Genomic DNA, 23,217 nt, shown 5'->3' with positions numbered 1-23,217 from the left:
TATACACTTCTTCACTGGCAGGATCCCAATGCTTTCCCATATTCGCCAGTGGCTGCACCATTTACTACAAGGGGAGTGTGTTGAGGAGATTTTTGTTGGGCCCCGAGGCTTCTATGATGTGTTGTTGAAATCGGAGAAGCATCGGCCTGATCTCCTGTCTAAACTGCCATTGTTCTTTGATCGCCGTTTGGTCCATGTTGTGCCATGGCGCCCTATGGCGGATTTTTAGCGCCTGCTTCAACGTGAATGCCCGGTGTGGGTTGAAGTGGAAAATTTCCCGGCTGTCTATTGGCCTTTGTTAAAGGATGCCATGCCCGTCGTGGGAACTCTTCTGGTCCCCCCGAGCCTAAGGGCCATGAATCGTAACTGTTTGTGTATGTTATGGGACACTGCTAGGAAAAGGCTTGCATGGCTTCGTATTAATTGCTCTGGCATGCATCCTTTGCACTTTCGTTTGAAATGGGGCAACTTTGCAGGACACTGCTTTTCGTGTGGAAAATTTGTTGCATTTTATGGCCGAGTGCCCAGAGAAGCAACCGTCTTCAAATGATGAGCATGTTGTGCTACCTATGGAAGACATGGTGCTTGATGCTCCGTCACAGGATGCAACCCAGCCACCTAAAGTTTTGGATAAAGGTAAACAACCTTTTTCGGGTTTGGACTCCCGTGGCAATGACTGGGTAGAGGCACGTCCCAAAAAAGGTAAAAAGTTTGATGCTGGCCTGGCGGATACTGGGCCTAATGTCTCACAAGATTCCATGCGCACGTATATGCGCAGGAAAGAAATGCTGTCTTCAGAGCACGCTGCGCATACTATGGTTCCTTCTGCTCCCCGTAATCAGTCTACTAGGAAAGTATATACAGACGGTCCAAAGGGCCCACCCGCTAAGATGGCTTTTGATACTAGAGGGAATGTGATTACACCATGGGATCGTCGTTATCCCCGTGCCATCCGCAAGACAGTGGATATTTCGTCTACCTCTAAAGCGGGCCGTCAGAACTCTTTTGCTGTGTTAGCTGATTTTTTGGATGAGGGTGTCCTTGACATTCTAGCAGAAAAGGTCAAATCGAGGCAAGTGGTGCCTCGTTCTTGATTTTCTTTTTGAATACACATGAAGATAGCCACGTGGAATGTGCGAGGCATTTGTTCTCGCCATAAGCAACATGCCATGTGGACTGTATTGCATGAGAATCAGTGGGATGTCTTGTGTGCAGTTGAGCACAAGAGTCATGGTGAAGCAGGAAAAGTTGTGGATTGCCATGGGTTTTGCTTGTTTTATGCAGGGACACACGCCGGGCATTATTCTGGTGTGCTTATGATTGTACATGAGAAATATCAGCCTGTTCTTATTAAAAATGATGTACATGGCCGCTTTGTGGTAGTTGAAGTTTTATTTGAAGGAGAGATCTTATGGTTGTTGGGTCTCTATGCTCCGAATGACCCTTTATCCCGCCGTGATCTTTGGAATACTTTGAAGACCTCCTTGTCACTTGGCAGACGGGGTTTTTTGATGGGGGATTTTAATATGTGTGTTGATTCTTCACAGCCCACTTCAGGGCATTCGGTGATGGACGCTCCGAAAAGTCGGCTGTGGAATGCGTTTGCGCTTGCTGTACTTAAGCAAGATCTATGGTCTTGGCTACACCCTTCCTCTACAGGGTTTACTTTCCATTCGGCGCAATATGCAACTACATGGTCGCGGTTGGACCGAATGTACATCATGCAAGAATGATGATTGTCTTCTTGAGACGCTGGAAATGAGAGTCTTGCAGCAATATGCCTTGTCGGACCATTTCCCTCTCGAGCTTGAGATACTTGCACAACCCATTGCACCTTTTATGCAATTGCTGGATAGACTCCCTTTACGTTTCAACTCGTCTTATTTGAAGCATTCAATCTTTCGTGGCTATATGCAGCGATTGATTGATAGTTTTTTATTGGACTTCGCCGCTGAGGGCACTGCTTCCTTTGAACGCTTGCTCTCTAATGTGCAGCGGGTTGCTCAGCAGTATGGGATCGACCATGCCTCTCTTTGTCGGCGGGATCGACACGTAGCGGAGGACTTACTGGCTTTGGTTTGTTCTCTGCTGGTGGACACTCCAGATGATGAATTTCTACTGTCATTGGTGATGCGTTTGGCTGATCTTATTAAAGAGTTTCAGTTGAAATCTTATCAGCAGGCCAAATTGCAAAATTTGACTGAGAATTTGCAAGATAGTGCTTGTCAAACTCATAAGTTCTTTCGCGCTCTGCATGCCTCTCCTGCTCGAGAAAATTTCACTAGACTCCAGAATTCAGAAGGTCGAATGGTCACTGACCCTCAGAGTATTGTCAATATGTGTAGGAATTATTTTCTAGATCTTCTTGGTTCTTCTCAGTCACCTTCTGACCAGGTTACGCATGCACGTTTAGTCTTCTATGATCTTGTCCGACATCAGGTTCCAATTGATATGCAAACTGCTTTGGAGACAGATATTTGTGAGGAGGAGGTTATGGATGTTTTGTTACGCTTGCCTTAGGATAAAAGTCCCGGTTGGGATGGTCTCACCAATGAATTCTTTGAGAGTTCTGCTACCCAACTGGTGAAGCCTTTGACGGCTATGTTTCAGCAGGTTTGGGAAACAGGGTTCATGCCTTCCTCATGGAAAGAAGGTCTTATCAAACTGCTTCCAAAGGTTCCTTCGTTGTCGATGTTGCAACATTGGAGACCAATTTCTTTGATGGGTTCGATGTATAAAATCTTTTCCAAAGTGCTGGTGAATCGGCTCCACAAGCATCTTTCAGCCATTGTGCATCCTCTTCAATATGGTTTCATTAAGGGCTGCAACATTCTGCATAATATCTTAAATGTGCAAATGACTATGCAAGGCACTCAAGTTAGGAAGTGGTATTGATTCAATTGGATTTGGAAAAGGCTTTTGACTATTTAGACTGGTCGTTCATTGCAGAACTTATGTTTACTATGGGCTTTGGTACTCAGATGTCCCGCTTGATCTACACCATTAGTGCTGCGGCTTCTTCGCGAGTTATGCTAAATGGTGGTGTTACAGAGCCCTTTGTCCTTGCACGCTCTGTGAGACAAGGTTGTCCTTTGAGTCCTCTCTTCTTTGCCCTGGTGACTCATCCGGTTCTTTCGATGTTATCTTCCATGGTAGCTTCGACTCAATTGGCCGGATTGTCTCTTTCTTTTGGTCAGCACTTCATTAGTCAATCTTTGGGTGATGACAGCTTTATGATTTTGCGTGCGGACAAGGACAATATTCGCAAGGCATTAGATGTTTGGACGCTCTTTGGTCATGCTCCTGGTCTTTGTATCAATGCTTTCAAATCAGCCATTCTTAGTTGCATGGAGTCAGATTTACAGTCATTGGGCTGGCAGGGACAGGTTGTTCCCTATGGTTCCATTGTCAGGCATCTTGGGTACCCTTTGGGTGTTGCTGTTCGGCCAAAACAACTACTACAGTGGATTTCACAGAAACTAGCAGCTAAGTTTCTGTATTGAAAGTCGCAAGCTTGGCCCTTCCATGTTCGCCTCAAAGTGGCTCAGACAATTATGCTGCCAATGCTCACATATTTCTTGCCATTGCTGCCTTGGACTCCTACTACTTTGAATGCTCTCACTCGGCCAATTCGTTTCATGTTATGGAAGAAGGATTCATTGCATGCAGGTATTTCGTGGATTTCGTGGTCGCATACATGTACCCCCAAACACCTGGGTGGTGGGGCTATTTTGGATGCCGAAACTCATATGCTAGCACTTCGTTGGTCTCTTTTTCGTGCCATGTGTGTGGAGCATCACCCGTGGGCCGTTATAGCCCGTTATTTTCTTGAGGACCGCAGGCTTCTGCATGGTAATACACAAATTCGAAGCTCCTGGTGGCATGTTCTTAATGCAGACTCTCGGTTTTCGAGTCCTTCCTCATCTCTGCTTGTTCATTTGGTCGTGTCCTGGCAATTGGTTCTCCAGAAGGCGCATTGGTATCCAGTGGAGGACCGCTTACATACTAACTCTTTTCAACTGGAATTGTTGGCAAGCTCGAGATTACTTTCATGGGAAGGCAAACATGAGCTCAGACCAAAATTTAACCGCATGGCCCGTTTGGGCTTGACTTCACAGATGCCACCCTTGCCAGTCATAATGTCTTCAATTTGTTTTGTACTGCCAGAAGGCTTTTTAGAATCCCTCGTGGATATCGTGATTTATGGAAAGAGCTTTTGTTAGTACTCCAGAGCAGGCAACCCTTTCTTGCCCTTGCTGTGGATCGTCCTTGGCAGGACTGGGTCCTTGGAGGTCGGCTGAATTTGGAAAAGGCCTCAGCTAACCAGGTGTACCATCTTCTGATTAAAGATCATCAATGGCTGGTTACTAAAGCTAATACTGTATGGGGGTTGCGGAAATCTCAGTCATGGTGAAAGGCAACTGTGATGGAGGGCTGGTTGAACAAGACACCTTTCAAATGCAAGGTCTTTCTTTGAAGGGTAATGATTGGTGGTCTTCCTCTTGCCTTGGCCCTTTCCAAGCGTCGAATCTCTAACGGCAATTGTTTCTTCTGCACCACTACTGTGGAATCAGCCCGTCATCGATTTATTTCTTGCCCTCTCGCTAAGAATATCTAGTTGCTTTTGTTAGCGGTTTGGCGAGCTGTGGTTGGTTTCTCACTAAGCCCTTTCGATTGGGTTTTTGTACGCCCAAAATACCCCACACCGGCTCAGTTGCATATGAAGATCTTGTTCCACTTTCTTAGATACTGGGGATGCTGGCAGAATTGGACCACTCGGAATGCCTTTCTTTTTGATTCGGCCTCTAATGTTCCGGGACACATTGCCAGGCTTAAAGGCCTCTTGCTTTGGCAGATAGATCTCATTTGGCACTCTGACTTGCTCCCTTGGGAAGACTTACTTCCCTGGCATATGGCAATTTCCTCTGCGTCTTTGCCATGACTTGTGTACCTCTTTCCTGGTTTTGTACTGACAGTTTACACACGTTGGCTTAGAGCCATCGTGTATCTTGTAATCATGTAAACTTGTACCTTTTTTTTGTAATTAATACAATTACCTTTTACGAAAAAAAAAGAGAGAGAGAATGTTGATCTGATGGTCTGATGTAACTATTCACTATCTAATTTAATTATCTTCACGAGAGAGAGAGAGAGAGAGAGAGAGAGAGAGAGAGAGAGAGGGGGAAAATTGTCCGGCGGTCTATTGGCCCATGTTGAAGGATGCGATGGCAGTTGTGGGAACCGTGCTGGTTCCCCCAAGCCTCAGGGCGATGAACCGCAACCGTTTATGCATGCTATGGGACACGGCCAGGAAAAGGCCCGCGTGGCTTCGCCTCAATTGTTCGGGCATGCATCCTTTGTATTTTCGCTTAAAATGGGGCAACTTTGCGGGCCACTGCTTTTCATGTGGTAAATTGGGGCATTTCATGGCCGAATGCCCTGAAAAGCAATCGTCTTCGGAGGATGCGCAGGTTGTGCTGCCCAAGGACGACATGGTGCTTGATGCCACGCCCCAGGAAGCCCTTCAGTCTCCTCATGTCGTGGATAAAGGCAAACAACAGGTCCTGAGTGTGGATTCCTGTCGCACTGACTGGATTGAGGCACGTCCCAAAAAAGGGAAAAAGTTGGATGCAGGCCCGGCGGATCCTGGGCCTACCGCGCCCTAGGATTCCGTGCGCACGTATACGCGCCGGAAAGAAATGGCCACTTCACAGCAGGCTGCGCGTCCTACGGCCCCGTCTGCCCCCCGTAATCAGTCTCCAAGGAGAGCCTATACCGATGGCCCCAAAGGCCCACCTGCCAAGCTGGCATTCGATGCCAAAGGAAATGTTATTACACCCTGGGATCGGCGTTATCCCCGCCCCTCTCCCAAGGCCGTGGATTTCCCTTCTACCTCCAAAGCAGGTCGCCAGAATTCTTTTGCAGTATTGGCTGATTTTCTGGACGAGGGTGTCCTGGATGCTCTCGCGGAAAAGGTGAAATTGAGGCAGCAGGCGCCTCGTTCTTGACTTCCTTCTTTGAGGATACATGAAGATAGCCACGTGGAATGTGTGAGGCATTTGCTCTCGCCATAAGCAACATGCCATGTGGACCGTCTTGCATGAGAACCAGTGGGATGTATTGTGTGCAGTTGAGCACAAAAGTCACGGTGAAGCAGGAAAAGTGATGGATTGTCATGGATTCCGTCTGTTTTATGCAGGGACCCATGCTTTGCACTATTCGGGCGTGCTGATGATTGTCCATGAGAAATATCAGCCTGTCCTTGTTAAAAATGATGTGCAGGGCCGCTTTCTGGTCATCGAAGTCGTATTTGAAGGAGAGATTTTATGGCTGTTGGGCCTCTATGCTCCGAATGATCCCGCATCCCGACGGGATCTTTGGTCCACTTTGCAGGGCTCCATGTCACTCGGCCGAAGGGGGTTTTTGATGGGAGATTTCAATATGTGTGTTGACTCTTCTCAATCCACTTCAGGGCATTCGGTAATGGATACGCCGGAAAGCCGGGTGTGGAGTTCCTTTGCTTTGCACGTACTCAAGCAAGATCTTTGGTCGTGGCTTCACCCTTCTTTTTCAGGATTTACTTTTCATTCCGCACAATATGCGACTACCTGGTCGCGACTGGACAGAATGTATATCATGCAGGGGGATGATTTTCTTCCCGAGATGTTGGAAATGAAGGTCTTGCGGCAATATGCGTTGTCGGACCATTTCCCCCTCCAGCTTGAGATGCGGGCACACTCTATTGCACCTTTTGTGCAATTCCTGGATAGGCTCCCTTTACGTTTCAACTCCTCTTATTTGAAGCATTCAATTTTCCAGGGCTATATGCAGCAGCTGATTGAGAGGTTCTTATTGGACTTCGCCTCTGAGGGCTTGCCTTCATTTGCACGGCTCCTCTCTAATGTGCAGCGGGTTGCTCGTCAGTATGGGATCCATCATGCCTCGCTTTGCCGCCGACGTCGACATGCAGCAGAAGACTTACTGGCTTTGGTCCGTTCCTTGCTCCTGGATTCCCCTGATGATGATTTTCTGCTGTCTCTGGAGAGGCGATTGGCCCATCTTATTCAAGTGTTTCAGTTAAAATCTTATCAACAAGTCAAGCTGCACAACTTGACGGACACATTGCAAGATAGCGCCTGCCAGTCTCATAAGTTCTTTCGCGCCTTGCACGCGTCTCCGGCTCGCGAAAATATGACCAGACTCCAGGATTCGGAAGGTCGCATGGTCACGGATCCGCAGAGCATTGTCACTATGTGCAGAAACTATTTTATGGAACTTCTTGGTTCCTCTTCCTCGCCTTCTAGCCAGGTTACGCATGCCCGCTCGGTCTTCTATCATCTGGTCCGCCAGCAGGTTCCCGTTGATATGCAAGCCGTGTTGGAGACGGATATTTGCGAGGATGAGGTTATGGACGTTTTGTTGCACCTGCCGAATGATAAAAGTCCTGGCTGGGATGGTCTCACTAATGAATTCTTTCAGACCTCGGCCACGCAGTTGGTGAAGCCATTGGTGGCCATGTTTCAGCAGGTGTGGGAAACGGGGGTCATGCCCTCCTCATGGAAAGAAGGCCTTATCAAACTAATTCCAAAGGTCCCTTCGCCGTCAAAGTTGCAACACTGGAGACCAATCTCTTTGATGGGCTCCATGTATAAAATCTACTCCAAAGTGCTGGCGAATCAGCTTCACAAGCACCTTCCAGCTATTGTGCATCCTCTCCAATATGGTTTCATTAAGGGCCGCAACATTCTGCATAATATCTTAAATGTGCAAATGGCTATTGACTATGCGCGGCACTCCGGTCAGGAAGTGGTACTGATCCAATTGGACTTGGAAAAGGCGTTTGATTATGTGGACTGGTCGTTCATTGCAGATCTCATGTCGGCTATGGGCTTTGGTACCCGAATGTCCCGATTGATCTACGCCATTAGTGCTGAGGCTTCCTCCAGAGTTATGCTTAATGGTGGAGTTACAGAGCCATTTGTCCTTGCACGCTCGGTCAGACAGGGTTGTCCTTTGAGCCCTCTCTTCTTTGCCCTGGCGACTCACCCGGTCCTTTCAATGTTATCCTCCATGGCAGCCTCTGCTCAGCTGGCCGGGCTGTCTCTTCCGTTGGGTCAGCACTTCGTTAGCCAATCCTTGGCTGATGACACCTTTATGATTTTGCAGGCAGACAGGGACAACATTCGAAGGGCATTAGATGTTTGGAAACTCTTTGGTCAGGCCTCTGGGCTTCGCATCAATGCCCTTAAGTCAGCCATTCTCAGTTGTACGGAGCCTGATTTACAGTCCTTAGGCTGGCAAGGCCAGGTGGTTTCCCGTGGCTCCATCGTCAGGCATCTTGGATACCCATTGGGGGTGGATGTACGGCCAAAAGACCTGCTGGAGTGGATTTCACAAAAACTGGCGGCGAAGTTTATATATTGGAAGTCGCAAGCGTGGCCATTCCATGTCCGCCTCAAAGTGGCCCAGACAATCATGCTTCCAATGCTAACGTATTTCCTGCCTTTGTTGCCATGGACGCCTACTACTTTGAAGGCCCTCACTCATCCCATCCGTTTCATGCTGTGGAAGAAGGATTCACTGCAGGCCGGCATTTCCTGGATTTCATGGTCACACGCATGTACCCCTAAGCGCATGGGTGGAGGAGCTATTTTGGATGCACACACTCATATGCTAGCTCTCCGTTGGTCCCTTTTTCGTGCCATGTGTGTGGATCATCACCCATGGACCATCATAGCCCGTTATTTTCTTGAGAACAGCGGGCTCCGCCATGGCAACACACGGCTTCGGGCCTCCTGGTGGCATGTCCTTAATGCTGACTCTCGTGTTTCCAGTCCCTCTTCCTCTTTGTTACTGCACTTGGTCGGCTCTTGGAAAGTGGTGCTCCAAAAGGCCCGTTGGCACCCAGTAGGGGACCGCTTGCAGACTAACTCCTTTCAGCTGGAATTGTTGGCAGTATCCGGGCTCCTTTCATGGGAAGATAAACACCAACTCAGACCAAGATTTAATCGCATGGCCCGTTTGGGTGTGACGTCGGTTGCGGATGCTACCCTTGCCACTCGCAATGTCCTCGTATCGTTTCGGACTGCTCGGCGACTATTCAAGATCCCGCGTGGATACCGTGATTTATGGGAGCAGCTTTCGTCGGAGCTTAAGGGTCGCCAACCCTTTCCTGCCTTGACTGTGGATCGCCCTTGGCAGGACTGGGATCTTGCAGGCCGTCTGAGTCTGGAAAAGGCCTCTACTAATCAGGTGTATCATCTTCTTGTTCAAGATCACCAATGGCTGGGAGAGAAAGCTAATACTGTTTGGGGACTGCGGAAATCGCTGTCATGGTGGCAGAAAACGCTGATGGAGGGCTGGCTAAACAAGACACCTTTCAAATGCAAGGTTTTTCTTTGGCGGCTGATGATTGGTGGTCTTCCTCTGGCCTCGGCCCTTGCCAAGCGTCGCATCTCGAATGGCAATTGTTTCTTCTGTACCACACCGGCGGAATCGGCCCGACATCGTTTTCTCTCTTGCCCACTCGCCAAGAATATCTGGTCACTCTTGTCGCACATTTGGCGCGCGGTGGTGGGGTCCTCGCTAACTCCTTTCGACTGGATTTTTGTACGCCCGAAGTATCCCGCACCGCCACAGTTGCATGAGAAGATCTTATTTCACTTTTTCAGATATTGGGGATGCTGGCACATTTGGACCACGCGCAATGCTTTTCTCTTTGATTCGGCCTCTGATGTACCCCGACATATTGCCAGGCTTAAAGGGCTCTTGCATTGGCAGCTAGATATCATCCGACACTCCGACTTGCTCCCTCGGGAGGATTTGCATCCGTGGCATATGGCAATTGCCTCTGGGTCGTTGCCATGATTGGTGTAACCTTTTCAGTGCATTACTACGCGGCTTCCCCACACGTTGGCCTAGGGCCCTCATGTATCTTGTAATCAGGAAAAAGAGAGAGAGAGAGAAAGAGAAAACCTCTTCACATGATGGCTTTGTGTCATCATGTATCTTGTAATCCAGTAATCTTGTATTTTTTTCGTAATTAATACAATTACCTTTTACGAAAAAAAAAGAGAGAGAGAGAGAGAGAGTCCGTCCGCCTTTCCCTGAGAGCGCCTCCCTGCCCTGTTCGTCCGTCTGTCTGGTTCCCTGAGAGCGCCTCCCTACCCTGCCTGTGACCTGACCCTGCGACCTAACCCTGAGACCTGACCCTGCGCAGGAGCGACCTGACCCTGCGAATCTGCTCCGTTTTCCTGCCCGACGACCCCGACCATCTGTATAGCAGGCGGCTGCACTGTGGACTCCACCGTCAGACTGCACCGTCAGTCCCCCGTCTCGTCTCGCCTTCGAAGCCCCTTTACTAAGAGCGACTGGCACGCAGTCTTCTAGGTTTCCGGCACAGCAGAAAGAATTCTGTGATACAGCAGAGGGTCGGCCTCCGCCGTGTGAGAAACTAGCTTTCAGGGGTGCAGATTTCTGACTCAGCAGACAGAGACCTGTGCTGCAGCAAGACACACAGAAAGAGAGAGAGAGAGAGAGAGAGAGAGAGAGAGAGAGAGAGAGAGAGGGAGACAGAAAGGCCTGTGCGCCCTGTGTTCCACCCTCCTGCCCCTGCACTGTTAGGGTTGTGCCCCTGCCGCACGCCCTCTTGGGACAGGTCGTGACTGCGGCGGACAAGGTCGCGTCTCCCGCTCTTCACCGCGCGTCAGTCCTCCTTCGAGATCCAATCGTGATACAATATGGCTGGTCTGGATCTGGATTTTATAGACCAAACGGTGGCAGCGCTTGGTTCGGATTCTGATACTGAGGAGCCTGAGGATATGGTTCCGTGGACCGAAGAGATGCCCCCTGGTCCTGACATCCAGCCTGCGGGTAAACGTACCAAGCATACTTCGGATGAGGCAGTGGATCATCAGGATCGTTCCTATGCTCAGGTTGCTTCGGATTCTATGGACTCTCTGGATGTTGACTGGGAGCATTTGCTGGAATTTGCCAATACTTTGCTTGGCGATTATGTTCAACATAATCATGAAGTCTTTTCTGACTTTGCATCTGACGATGTTCTGGAAGCCACTATGGACCCGAAAACTGTCCTGCGATCCTTTTTGGTGTTTTATGATCGCGCTGTGATACTCTTCTTCACTGGTCGAATCCCACTACTTTCCCGTATTTGCCAGTGGCTGCACAGTCTGCTACAAGGAGAATGTGTTGAAGAGATTTTTGTTGGGCCCCGAGGGTTTTTTGAGGTGCTGTTGAAATCTGAGACGCATCGTGCTGCTTTCCTGTCTAAATTGCCTTTGTTTTTTGATTGCCGGTTGGTCCATGTTGTACCATGGCGTCCAATGGCAGATTTTCAGCGTTTGCTGCAACGTGAATGCCCTGTCTGGGTTGAAGTGGAAAATTGTCCGGCTGTCTATTGGCCACTGTTGAAGGACGCTATGGCCGCTGTGGGCACTGTTCTGGTTCCTCCAAGTCTAAGGGCTGTGAATCGCAACCGGTTGTGTATGTTATGGGACATTGCAAGGAAAAGGCCTGCTTGGTTACGTCTCAATTGCTCTGGCATGCATCCGTTACACTTTCGTTTGAAACGGGGCAATTTTGCAGGACATTGCTTTTCCTGTGGACAATTGGGGCATTTTATAGCCGAATGCCCGGAGCAGCAACACACTACAGATGCTGGCCATGTTGCGTTGCCCATGGAAGATATGGTGTGTGATGCTCCGTCGCAGGTTGTTATCCACCCACCTAAAGTTCTGGACAAAGGTAAACAACAGGTTTCGGGTCCGGATTCCCGTGCCACTGACTAGGTTGAAGTACGTGTAAAAAAAGGCAACAGGGTTGTTGCTGGCATGGAGAATACTGTGCCTACTACCTCACAAGATTCCATGCGTACCTATATGGGCAGGAAGGAAATGTTGTCTTCCGAGCGATCTGCTCCTGCTATGGTTTCCTCTTCCCCCCGTCCTCAACCCACCAGGAGAATGTATTCGGATCGTCCAAAGGGTCCACCTGCTAAGCTGGCTTTTGATACCAGAGGCAACGTCATTACCCCGTGGGATCGTCGTTATTCCCGTTCCATTCCCAAGCCAGCAAATATGCCATCTACCTCCAAATCTGGTCCTCAGAACTCTTTTGCTGTGTTGGCGGATTTCTTGGATGAGGGAGTCCTGGACATTCTCGCAGAAAAAGTCAAATCGAGGCAAGCTGTGCCTCGTACTTGATTTTGTTTTGAATACACATGAAAATAGCCACGTGGAATGTGCGAGGAATTTGTTCTCGCCACAAGCAACATGCCATGTGGATTGTATTGCATGAGAATCAGTGGGATGTCCTATGTGCTGTTGAGCATAAGAGTCACGGGGAAGCCGGAAAAGTTGTGGATCGCCATGGCTTTCGTTTGTTCTATGCAGGGACACAGGCCATGCATTATTCGGGTGTGCTCATGATTGTACATGACAAATATCAGCCTGTTCTTATTAAAAATGATGTGCATGGCCGCCTTCTGGTGATTGAAATTTTATTCGAAGGGGAGATCTTATGGTTACTTGGTCTCTATGCTCCGAATGATCCTTTATCTCGTCGGGAGCTTTGGCAGACTTTGCAGACCTCCTTGTCAATTGGCAGACGGGGCTTCTTGATGGGGGATTTCAATATGTGTGTTGATTCTTCCCAGTCCACATCGGAGCATTCGGTAATGGACGCGCCGGAAAGTCGTATGTGGCATGAGTTGGCTCTTACTGTTCTTAAGCAAGATCTCTGGTCCTGGCTACACCCGTCTTCTACAAGGTTTACTTTCCATTCTGCCCAGTATGCAACAACATGGTCGCGGTTGGACCGCATATACATCATGCAGAATGATGATTTTCTTCCTGAGATGCTCGAAATAAAAGTGTTGCAGCAATATGCCTTGTCGGACCATTTCCCTCTGCAGCTTGAGCTGCTCACACAACCCATTGCACCTTTCAAGCAATATCTGGAGAGACTCCCTTTGCGTTTCAACTCGTCTTACTTGAAGCATGCAATCTTTCAGGGCTATATGCAGCAATTGATTGATAGATTCTTAGTGGACTTCTCCTCTCAGGGCACTGCTTCATTTGAAAGATTGCTCTCTAATGTGCAGCGGGTTGCTCGGCAGTATGGAATCCATCATGCCTCTCTTTGTCGGCGGCGTCAACAAGCAGCAGAGTACCTGCTGGCTTTGGTTCGTCCTCTGCTGGTGGACACTCCGGATGATGCATTTCTGCTAGCGCTGGTAATGCGGCTGGCTGATCTTATTAAAGAATTTCAGTTGAAATCGTATCAGTAGGCCAAAATGCAACATCTGACAGAGACTTTGCAAGATAGTGCGTGTCAGACTCATAAGTTCTTTCGAGCCCTCCATGCCTCTCCTGCTCGGGAGAATATGACCAGACTCGAGGATGCAGAAGGCCACCTGATCCTTGATCCACAGACTATTGTGCATATGTGTAGGAATTATTTCCGCGACCTTCTTGGTTCCACTTCTCCACCTGGAGCCCAAACTACTCAGGCCCGTTCGGTTTTTTATGACCTGGTCCGCAATCAGGTTCCGCAGGACATGCAAGCTACTATGGAGTCAGATATTTGTGAGGCAGAGGTTATGGACGTTTTGTTACAGTTGCCCAAGGATAAAAGTCCGGGTTGGGATGGTCTTACCAATGAGTTCTTTGAGGCTTTTGCTACCCAACTGGCAAAACCATTGAAGGCTTTGTTTCAGCAGGTGTGGGAAACGGGGATCATGCCTTCCTCATGGAAAGAAGGACTTATTAAACTGCTTCCAAAGGTTCCTGCGCCGTCTACGTTGAAACATTGCCGTCCAATTTCTTTGATGGGTTCTATGTATAAAATCTTTTCCAAAGTAATGGCGAATCGGCTCCATAAGGATCTCCCTGCCATTGTGCACCCTCTCCAGTATGGTTTCATTAAGGGCCGAAACATTCTACATAATGTATTAAACGCGCAACTGGTGATTGATTATGCAAGGCATTCTAATCAGGAGGTCGTACTGATTCAATTGGACTTGGAAAAGGCTTTTGACTATCTGGACTGGTCTTTCGTTGCTGAACTTGTGTCTGCTATGGGCTTTGGTGCTCGGATGTCTCGTCTAATCTACACCATCAGTGCTGCGGCATCTTCGAGAGTCATGCTGAATGGAGGTGTTACTGAGCCATTTGTCCTTGCCCGCTCTGTCAGATAGGGGTGCCCTTTGAGCCCTCTCTTCTTTGGCCTTGCGACTCATCCAGTTCTTTCGATGTTATCTCATATGGCAGCTTCTACTCAGTTGGCTGGATTGTCGCTTCCTTCTGGACAGCACTTCATTAGTCAATCCTTGGCTGATGACAGCTTTATGATTTTGCGTGCGGACAAGGATAACCTTCGAAAAGCATTGGATGTTTGGGCTCTCTTTGGTCAGGCGTCCGGCCTTTCGCATCAATGCGTTCAAATCAGCCATTCTCAGCTGCACGGAGTCGGATTTGCAGTCCTTGGACTGGCCGGGTATGGTTGTTCCTCGTGGCTGCATTGTCAGGCATCTTGGGTACCCTTTGGGTGTTGATGTTCCCCCAAAGCAGCTTCTACAGTGGATTTCTCAGAAAATGGCGGCTAAGTTTCTGTATTGGAAGTCTCAGGCCTGGCCCTTCCATGTTCGCCTCAAAGTAGCCCAGACAATTATGTTGCCAATGCTCACATATTTCTTGCCATTGCTGCTCTGGACTACTACGACTCTGAATGCTCTTACTCAGTCTATTCGTTTCATGCTATGGAAGAAGGATTCATTGCATGCAGGTATTTCCAGGATTTCTTGGTCGCATGCCTACACCCCCAAACGCATGGGTGGAGGGGCTATTTTAGATGCCGAAACTCAGATGCTGGCACTCCGTTGGTCTCTTTTCCGCGCCATGTGCTCGGATCATCATCCGTGGGTCGTTATAGCCCGTTATTTCCTTGAGGATCATGGGCTTTTGCATGGCAATACCCAAATCCGGAGTTCTTGGTGGCATGTTCTTAATGTTGATTCGCGGTTCTCCAGTTCTTCTTTGTCGCTGCTTACTCATTTGGCATGTTCCTGGAAACTGGTCCTCCAGAAGGCTCAGTGGCATCCAGCGGAGGATCGCGTAGCTACTAATTCTTTTCAATTGGAATTGCTGGCAGTCTCGCGATTACTTTCATGGGAAGGTAAACACGAGCTTAGACCACAATTCAACCGGATGGCACGTTTGGGCTTATCTTCAGTTGCGGATGCCACCCTTGCCAGTCGCAATGTGCTAATATCGTTTCGTACAGCTAGGAGGCTTTTTAGGATCCCTCGTGGATATAGGCATTTATGGGAACAACTTTTGATGGTGCTCCAGAGCAGACAACCCTTTCCTGCTCTTGCTTCGGATCATCCCTGGCAGGATTGGGACTTTGAAGGCCGGCTGAATTTAAACAAAGCTTCTGCTAACCAGGTGTATCATCTTTTGATTAAAGATCATCAATGGCTGGTTACTAAAGCGAATACTCTATGGGGATTGCGTAAATCCCGGTCATGGTGGAGGGCAACTGTGATGGAGGGCTGGTTGAACAAGACACCCTTCAAATATAAGGTCTTTCTTTGGAGAGTGATGATTGGTGGTCTTCCTCTTGCTTCAGCTCTTTCCAAGCGACGAATCTCCAATGGCAATTGTTTCTTTTGCACCACTACTGTGGAATCCGCCCGGCACCGATTTATTTCTTGCCCCATCGCCAAGAAAGTCTGGTTATTCTTGTCAGCCGTTTGGCGAGTGGTGGTTGGTTTCACACTACGCCCCTTTGATTGGGTTTTTGGGCAGCCCAAATACCCCACTCCGGCACAGCCACATATGAAGCTCATGTATCACTTTCTTCGATATTGGGGCTGTTGGCATAACTAGACCATTCGGAATGCTTTCCTTTTTGATTCCGCCTATAATGTTTAGCGGCATATTGCTAGGCTTAAGGGCTTCTTGTATTGGCAGCTAGACCTTCTCCAGCATTCTGACATGCTCTCTAGGGAGGACTTACGTCCCTGGCATATGGCAATTTCCTCCGTGTCTTTGCCATGACTTTGCAACTCGTAGTATTGGAACCTCTTCACATGATGGCGTAGCGTCATCATGTATCTTGTAATCAAGTAATCTTGTATTTTTTTTGTAATTAATACAATTACCTTTTACGAGAGAGAGAGAGAGAGAGAGAGAGAGAGAGAGAGAGAGAGAGAGAGAGAGAGAGTATATTAACGTCTCTAAAAGGCCAATGTGGCCTATGAGACCAAAACAGTACATACAATGATGGTGTGTTTCTCATCTGGAATGAGAAAAAAGATGAAAAACATGCCTATAAGACTGAAAAAGAAATGAAGTAGTGTCCTATAAAAGGGGAAACATGTCAGTGATCTGAAAGCGAGAGTAGAGAAAGGAAAACTCTCCATCAATGATATGTCTGTTCTCTAGGGAGGTGTATCTCTGCATGGCTGAGGCGTCTCGGCATCTGTCTCCTGTGGCGCTCAATGCTGTGGTGTGGATGTCTAGGCCTTCGTCCGGGTGGACGTGGGGGCCTAGACCGGCTAAGTGCCACTGCTCTATCCAAAGGGACACCTATAGAGGATGAGGTCCAATGATGATGTACTCCTGTAGGCTGTGTGGCAGTAGTAGTGATATCTGCCATACTCTGTCGTGTATCAGTGAAAAAGTCAGTGACTGCTCTCTGTTTATGTGAGCCGAGCTGTGGGGGCCTCCTACTCCGTAGAATTGTTGCTCTGCGCCTCTGGAGCTCCAAGAGGAAAAGTCCCAAGCATCTCTGATCCTCAAATTGCATGATCCGTCTCAGGGGTCCAAAACCCTCTCGAAACAGACAGTGGTATCTACCTCGTATGTCATAATATACAGTGCATCGGCAGATGTAGTGTTTCTCTGTCTCTGGCTCTCTGTCGCATAGTGGGCATATGCGTTCTTCTGTCTGTATACCCTCCCATCTGCCTGTCTCAATCCTCAGGTGGTGGGATGAGGTGCGGATTTGACCAATAACTGTGCGTAGTCCATGAGGCAGCTGTGTGTCCATGTAATTGGGTCGGGTGATGAAACCATCCTCAGATACCTGAAGGAAGTGGGTCTGGTAGTGTGCCATCCTCGTGCCATGGGGGGAGGGGGGTCCGATCCAGGTCTTCTCCGTATCTAACTTCAGTATGTCTGCTCTGATCACATGGTTTAGCTCTGATCGGCTTAGGTCAAGTGTAGGGCAATCCATGTTGGGTATCTCACACGCCTTACTTACGCCTACGCTCATATGGGAGTGTGCGGGTGATCACTAGGACACTGGGGCACTTTTTACTCTCGGTAGGAGAGGTTTTTTCCCCCAGATTATGTGTACTATTTTGTATGTGCTTGTGGTGCACACTTACGGGCACTTACTGTGTTCGGGTGTGAACAGCCCCTTATAACCCTAAGGTATAAGGGTTATCATTTGTACTTTCAGCTCACACTCTATTCAGTACTATTGCATTGGGTGTCGTGCTCAACTCTGTCTCTCACTCTCACACTGTCTACTGCACTTCAGCTGCACCTCGATCCTCTCCCATCTGACATTTGGTATCAGAGCTGGTCAGCAGCTCTGTTCGGTTCCCGAGGACTTGCGTCAGCACTGACAGCTCGTCAGTACCTGTCTGGTACAGCACGTGCAGCCTGTACCTTCGTCAGCAGCCACGTCACTTGCAGCTCCACCTGCCAGGTTAGCTCCAGCCGCCAGCGCAGCTCCACCCGCCAGCGTCAGCTCCAGCCGCCAGCGCACAGCTCCACCCGCCAGTTGCAGCGCGCCATCTGCAGACGTCTTCAGTCCAGGCGCAGCCTTCTCTGCCCAGCGCGCTGATTGCAGACGCCCCCAGCGCCACCTGTCCCAGCGTGCCACCTGGCAGGAGCCGTCAACGTTAGTCTCGTCAGTCACGTCTGACATCAGTCTGCTTCACGTCAGCTGCAGGCGCTGACGTATGCCAGCGCGCTGTCCAACAGTGCAGTCCTCGTCAGCCCAGGCGCCGCCTAAGTCGTCTGTTAGCCCATACGACTTCCGTCAGACCACCGTCAGTCCACCCGTCACACGCGACTGACCTGCGCCCGCCTGTCAACGTCACGTGCAGCCCGCAAGTCTGACATCAGCCCGTCCTGCCCGCCGTTTTGACCACGCGCAGCCAGCTCGTCTGACGACCACGTCAGCCTGTCCTGCGCCAAACTGCCCGTCGACCAGCACACGCAAGTCTGCTCCACGTCAGGTAAAATTTTCAACAAATTTTTTTAATTTCAGCCCAGAACACAGTTCTGGAAGCGGAGGTTCACACGCGGCAAGCACAGAACAAGTGGGGGGATAAATTTCATGCAAATTTCTGGACTGGATCGTCAGAAATTTTGGGGCTTTTGTGTATTTGGAGGACAGATGCATTTAAACTGCTGATACAGTCACAGACCGACTGTTTTTGACAGAGATTTTGGCAAAATTTTGGGGATTTATTCATAACAGTGTTGCACTGCATTGTTTGCACATTGGGAAACGTGCTGTGTCTGTCTGTGACACATTGAATGCACATTTTGGGGTTTTTGTAACAGACATTTGTGACAGAAATTTTGGGCAGAAAATTTTGGGGCTTTTGATGTTTTAGTGCTGCTGAGCACTAATTGCACCTTGGGAAGCGTGCATCAGTGACAGTTTTTTTTGACAGAGTACCCTTTGCACATTAATTGCAGACTTGTGTTTGCTGCAATTTCTGGAAATTTGCAGATTTCCAGCCCGTACTGCATTGACATTGCTCTATTACCTTTTGGGAAATAATGGCAAATCAGGGAGGAGATGTATTCACCTATGTGTCCAAGGAAGACCGATTGGATGGGAACAATTATTCCCTTTGGTCTTTCATGATGAAGAATGTATTAGTGGCAAAAAATTTGTGGGATTATGTCAGTGGAGAGGAAGCACGACCGGGAGTTGTGGCTCCCGCTACTCCTCCTCCAGGAGGACGTGCAAGAGGGCAACCTCAGCCCCCTCCACCTCAGCCCGCTCAGCCACTTCCCCCAAGAACTGCAGCTCAGAAAACTTGGGATACACGGGATGCACAGGCTATGTCGCTGATTGCATTGGCAGTTCAGCGTTCTATCATTCCTCATATTCGTTCAGCAGCTTCTTCACAAGAAGCTTGGTTGATATTGGAGCAGATGTTTGCAGGAAAGAATGAGACTCGCATCTCTTTCTTGAAGAAAGAGCTAGAGACTCTAAAGATGAATGAGGGTGATTCTATGCAGGATCATCTCAACAAAATTCAGGACTTGCGGGAGCAACTCATGAATGTGGATGAGTACTACTCAGATGCGCAGCTGATTTCTACAACATTGAATTCATTGCCTCCCTCTTACTTGGCTTTTCATACTGCCTTGAACCTCACTATGAGGATTTCGAAAGAGCCCATCACTTTCATTCAGCTTGTCAGTTTGCTTCTAGAGGAGGAACAAACTAGACGGAACAGTGGTGTGGATGGTATAGCCTCTGAGCAGGCTTTTATGTCAAGGCAGAAGGGTAAAAACAGCCAAGGGAAAAATGCTTCGCAGAGTTCTGGTAGTAGCAACACTTCACAGACAAGTCAGAAACAGGGGGGCACGCAAGCCAAGAAAGGAAAATGCCATTACTGCAAGAAGCCTGGCCACTACATCACTGAGTGCAGGAAGCGCATCGCCAAAGAGAAGAAGAAGGAGTCAGGGATGTCTGTTTCTGCAGCTCCTTCCACTGCTAGTGAGTCCGCGTCCTTTGTTGCAGACAGGGACTATTGTTTTTACACTTGCAGTTATGATGTCTCTTGGGCTGATAGAGCATTTAGCTCTACAGAAGATGCTGACACTTGGTTCTTTGACAGTGGTGCTTCACGGCATATCACATCTCGTAGAGATTTGTTTGCTTCTCTTGGTGCACCTCCCGTTGGGAAGTCTGTTCAGTGTGCTAATAATGCATCATACCCTGTTCGTGGTATTGGGGAGATTCAGCTTACAGCCATTGATGGCTCTATTCTCCGCCTACAGGATGCTTTGTATGTGCCTGGCATTAAGAAGAATCTGCTTTCCATTTCTTCTATGGCACGTTGTGGTTTGCAGGTCACCTTTGATGATGACCGTTGCATGGTCCGTGACAAGGAACACATGACGTTGGTCTTGACAGGTTCTCTGTGTCATGGGTTATATGAGTTGGATGCTCTTTCGGTAGATCAGTCTGCATATTTGACATCCACTCTTACTCCTGCTATGTTAGAGGCAGAGTTATGGCATGCTCGTTTGGGGCATGTAAACTATGGCAGCTTGATGCTATTACAGCGTACTCAGATGCTGGATGGATTACCTCTCTTGGAGAGACCTCCTGAGCATTTATGCGAGGGTTGCATTTTGGGGAAAATGCATTGTTTCTCTTTTCCCCGTGATGTTGCTTTTAGAGCAACAGCCAGATTGCAGCTTGTGCATTCGGATGTTTGTGGGCCCATGCAGACACAGTCATTGGGTGGTTGTTACTATTTTGTAACATTTATTGATGACTTTACACGTTTGTGCTGGGTCTACTGCTTGAAAAAGAAGTCAGAAGTGTATGATGCATTTTTGGCTTTCAGTGCACTTGTGGAAACTCAGTCTGGTTGCAAGATTAAGACTCTCCGTTCGGACCGAGGGGGGGAATACATGTCCTCTATGCTGAATTCTTATTTGCAGCAGAAGGGCATTATCCATCAGTACACTACTGCATATACTCCACAGCAGAATGGGGTAGCAGAGAGGAAAAATCGGTCACTCATGGAGATGGCCAGATGTATGCTGAAGGCAAAGAGTTTGCCTCATAGTTTTTGGATGGAAGCCGTCATGTGCGCTTGCCACATTTTGAACAGATGCCCTACCAAGGCCTTAAAAACCGCCACACCTTTTGAGGCTTGGCACAGCCGCAAACCTTCTGTTGGCCACTTCCGTACTTTTGGGTGTCTTGCATATGCCCATATTCCACAGGTACTTCGAAAGAAGTTGGACAACAAGGCTGTAAAATGCATCTTTATGGGATATAGCAGCGAAAGCAAAGGCTACAGACTCTATGATCCCGTGACCAAGAAGGTTTTTGTCAGCAGGGATGTTGTATTTGATGAAAAATCAGAATTATCCTTGGCTGGTTTTGATACATATCAGGCTGCCCGTGATGTCTTTGAAGGGCTGCTGCCCATCACATTTGGTGATTCAGCTGGTACTTCAGCAAATGAACCTAATGTTCAGCCAGCTGCTCCTATGGAACATGCAGTAAATCAGCACATTGCTGAAACTGAAATTCAGCAGGAACTTGTACACAGTCAGGAAGCAAGACAGGTGCCTAGATGGTACACGCAGACTATGAGAGATAGTCATTTGGAAACACCCTTGGCTGGTCGTACTCGAAGGCAAACTCGACTGCATGATTCAGCACATTCCATGGAGTTTGTTATGGCAGCATGTACTCATGATAATGAGGAGCCTGAATGTTTTGAGGATGCACGACATAGTGTGCATTGGATGGCAGCCATGCAAGCTGAATTGGATTCTATTCATAAGAATCATACTTGGGATTTGGTGTCTTTGCCAGTTGGCAAGCGTGCCATTGGTACGAAATGGGTCTACAAATTGAAAAGGAATGCAGATGGATCCATAGATAAGTACAAGGCACGGCTGGTAGCTAAAGGCTACGCACAGAAAAAGGGCATTGACTATGAGGAGACCTTTGCTCCTACCTCCCGTATGACGACCATTCGGTCTATGATTGCCTTGGCTGCACATTTTGGTTGGAAAGTGCATCAGCTGGATATAAAGACTGCATTCTTACATGGGGAACTTCAGGAAGAAGTGTATGTACAGCAGCCCATTGGTTTTGCAGTTGAAGGCTCAGAAAATTTAGTATGCAAGCTGAAAAAAGCTCTATATGGTTTGAAACAAGCTCCACGAGCTTGGTACGCAAAGATAGATGCCTTCTTGCTTAGTCAGGGGTTTGTAAACAGCCCATCTGAGTCTACCCTTTATGTACATAAAGAGGGGGGATCCATGCTGATTTTGTGTCTATATGTAGACGACCTTTTGCTCACTGGAACACGTGCTGATCAGATTTCAGCATTCGAAAATAATTTACAGCAAACTTTTGACATGTCTGACCTGGGTATTTTGCACTATTACTTGGGCATCCAATTTGTACATGATGCTAGAGGCATTGGATTATGTCAGTCAAGGTACATTGGGCAACTTCTTGAGAAGTTTGGCTTACAGGATTGCAAGCCAGTTTGTACACCCATGGAACCTGGGCTCAAACTGTCATTACATGATGACAGTGATTTGTTTGATATCCATACTTATGCTCCAGCAGTGGGATGTCTCATCTATCTATGCCACACTCGGCCAGACATACAGTTTGCCGTTTCAGTTTTGAGCAGGTACATGCATCAGCCTCGTATGTCGCATTGGCAAGCTGTGAAGCGTGTGTTTCGTTACTTGCAGGGTACTAGAGCTCTTGGATTGCTTTATGCCAAGGGGGGACCACTGCAGTTACATGCTTACAGTGACTCTGATTGGGCTGGTGATTTTGATACTCGTCACTCCACTAGTGGCAATTGTTTCTTTCTTGGCTCGTCATGCATTTCTTGGCTTAGCAAGAAACAATCCACTGTTGCCACGTCGTCATGTGAAGCTGAGTACAAGGCAGCCTTCACTACTGCAGTTGAGTGCGTATGGCTTAGACGCTTACTTGCTGATTTGGATGTATCTGTTACGGAGCCTACTCCTTTATATACTGACAGTCAGAGTGCCATTGCAGTGGCACGGAACCCTGTGTTTCATGCTCGCACGAAACACATAGAGATTCACTACCACTTTGTCAGAGAGAGGCTACATGCAGGTGATATCAGCCTTGTCTACTGTCCTACCACCAGCAATGTGGCAGACATCTTCACCAAAGCTCTTCCACGAGACAAATTTGAAGCATTTCGCGATGCTTTGAATTTGAAGCCCTTTGGTGGCGGATGATCCTTGTACACTTGATCACTCTTCACTCCAGGGGGGTTTGTTGGGTATCTCACACGCCTTACTTACGCCTACGCTCATATGGGAGTGTGCGGGTGATCACTAGGACACTGGGGCACTTTTTACTCTCGGTAGGAGAGGTTTTTTCCCCCAGATTATGTGTACTATTTTG

General features: G+C 48.3%; 1 protein-coding gene across 2 annotated transcripts in view; it reads left to right on the top strand.

The window, feature by feature from the left end:
* PSAT1 (phospholipid sterol acyl transferase 1) overlaps window positions 1-23,217 on the top strand; it is a 259,587-nt gene that overhangs the window by 15,452 nt on the left and 220,918 nt on the right. The gene's annotated exons all lie outside the window — the stretch shown is intronic.

The sequence above is a fragment of the Lygodium microphyllum genome, chromosome 13 (genome assembly GCF_053477565.2).
Source record: "Lygodium microphyllum isolate KBCC chromosome 13, Lygodium_microphyllum_v1.1.10, whole genome shotgun sequence".
Lineage (NCBI taxonomy): Eukaryota > Viridiplantae > Streptophyta > Polypodiopsida > Schizaeales > Lygodiaceae > Lygodium > Lygodium microphyllum.
This window is presented reverse-complemented; position numbering and strand designations above follow the sequence as displayed.